The 2,220-nt window shown below is 35.8% G+C and overlaps 1 pseudogene; it reads left to right on the forward strand.

The window, feature by feature from the left end:
- Window positions 1-1,131: 1,131 nt before the first annotated feature.
- Window positions 1,132-1,973, forward strand: LOC118921366 (RWD domain-containing protein 1-like; annotated as a pseudogene).
- The last annotated feature ends 247 nt before the right edge of the window (window positions 1,974-2,220 follow it).

The raw sequence follows: 2,220 nt of genomic DNA on the forward strand, positions 1-2,220 counted from the left end.
AGTCTGAGTAATGTGTTTCTGGATCTGATGCCAAAGAAAAGGGAAACAAAAGTAAAAATAAACAAATGGAACTACATCAAACAAACAAATCTTCTGCACAGCAAAGGAAACCATGATCAAAATGAAAAGACAGCCCACTTAATGGGAGAAGACATTAGGAAATCATGTATCCAATATTAGATTAATATCTAAAATATACAAAGAATTCCCACAACTCAACAATTTAAAAAAAAATCAAATTAAACATGGGCAGATGATCTCAATAGACATTTTTCTAAAGAAGACATACAGATGGCCAATAGACACATGAAAAGATGCTCAGCATCTACAATATTAGGAAAATGCAAATAAAAACCACAATGAAATAGCATCTCACCCCTATTAGGATGGTTATTATCAAAAAGACAAGAAATAACAAGTGTTGGAGAGTATGTGGAAAAAAAGGGAACTCTTGTACACTGTCGATGGGAATATTAATTGCAATCACTATGGAAAACAATAAGAAGATTCCTCAAAAAATAAAAAGCTAAAAATATATTTCATACAATCCAGCTAGTCTACTTCTAGAATTTTATCTGAAGATTATGAAAACATTAATTCAAAAGATATATATGCACCCTATATGCAGTGCAGCATCATTTACAATAGCCAAGTTGTGGAAACAATCTAAGTGTCCACTGATGGGTGAATGAATAGATATAAATATACATAATGGAATAATTAATACTCAGCCATAAGGAAGATTGAAGTCTTCTCGTTTGTGATAACATATGGACCTCGAGGGTGTCACGCTACATGAAATTTTTTTTAAATGAGCAAACAAAAGAATAGAAAAGCAAATTCATAGACAGAGAGAACATTTTGATAGTTATCAGAGAATAAAGTTGTGGGAGGTGGGCAAAATGGGTGAAAAGGATCAATTATATGGTGACAGTGGGTAACAAGAGTCTTCATGGTGATCACTTTGAAGTGTATACAGATGTCAAATTATGATGTCATACACCTGTAAGTTATATACCTATCTTACTCCAATTAAAAAATCACCCAATGGCCTCCCAGCACGGCGGTGGTCCCGACTGCAGCACACCACCTGGGTGTCTGGTTGATCCATGGGCACCAGCAAGGGCCACAATGACAGATTACAGTGAGGAGCCGCACAACGAGCAAGAGGCTCCGGAATTCATCTACCCGAACTCCTTCACAGTATTATCAGAATATCCACCCAGCTTCTCCATTACTGTGACATCTGGTGCTGGAGAAAATGATGACACTGTCCAGACTGCCCTCAAGTTTACATACAGTAAAAAATATCCTGATGAAGCCCCCCTTTATGACATATTCTCCCAGGAAAATCTAGAAGATAATGATGTCTCAGATACATTAAAATTATTAGCTATTACAGGCAGAGAAAAACCCTGGTATGGTGATGATCTTTAGTAACAGCTGTGCAAGAAAAATTAAGTGGAACAGTAGACCAAATAAAAACTAGAAGAGAAGAAAAGAAACAAAAAGGAAAAGAAGCAGAAGAAACTGAAAAGCGATTATTTCATGGCACTCCTTTTACAACTGAGAATTTCTTCAGTTGGAAGGCCAAGTTTGATGCAGAATACTTGGAAATTAAAAAGAAACAAATGAAAGAAGAAGAGCAAGCTGGAAAAAATTAATTAAGTGGGAAACAGCTACTTGAAACAGATCATGATCTTGATACATCTGATATTCAGTTCTTGGAGGATGCTGTAAACTGCGTGGCGGTAGATGAGTCATTGTTCCAGGAAACGGGTGATGTGGAGCTGGAGGACAATGAGGATGATCCAGATTACAATCCTGCTGACCCAGAGAGTGACTTGACTGACTAATGGACTGTTCCCTTCTGCAGAGAGTCTTGACTGCCACAGCATGTGCGGCTATGCTGAGAAGTTGGTGATTTTCCTTTCTTTTTTTCTAAGAAAAAATGTTTTTCAGGAGAATATTCTTCTGATACCTTACATCATTGGACTAAATAAACTGACTATAAAATTTCAAATAAAAAAATCCACTGGCAATTAATTTTTTAAAAGAATACACAAATATGTAATTAGATTGATGAACAATAGCACTGAAAATCAAAGAATAACTGATAAAATTTGGAGTACAACAGAAGTATACATAATCATTCAATGTACAAAGTGATTAGGCTAAGACAATGGGCAAAAAGAAGAGAGATCAGTTTCTTCTACAAAA

Source organism: Manis pentadactyla, chromosome 5, assembly GCF_030020395.1.
Source record: "Manis pentadactyla isolate mManPen7 chromosome 5, mManPen7.hap1, whole genome shotgun sequence".
NCBI classification, from domain to species: domain Eukaryota; kingdom Metazoa; phylum Chordata; class Mammalia; order Pholidota; family Manidae; genus Manis; species Manis pentadactyla.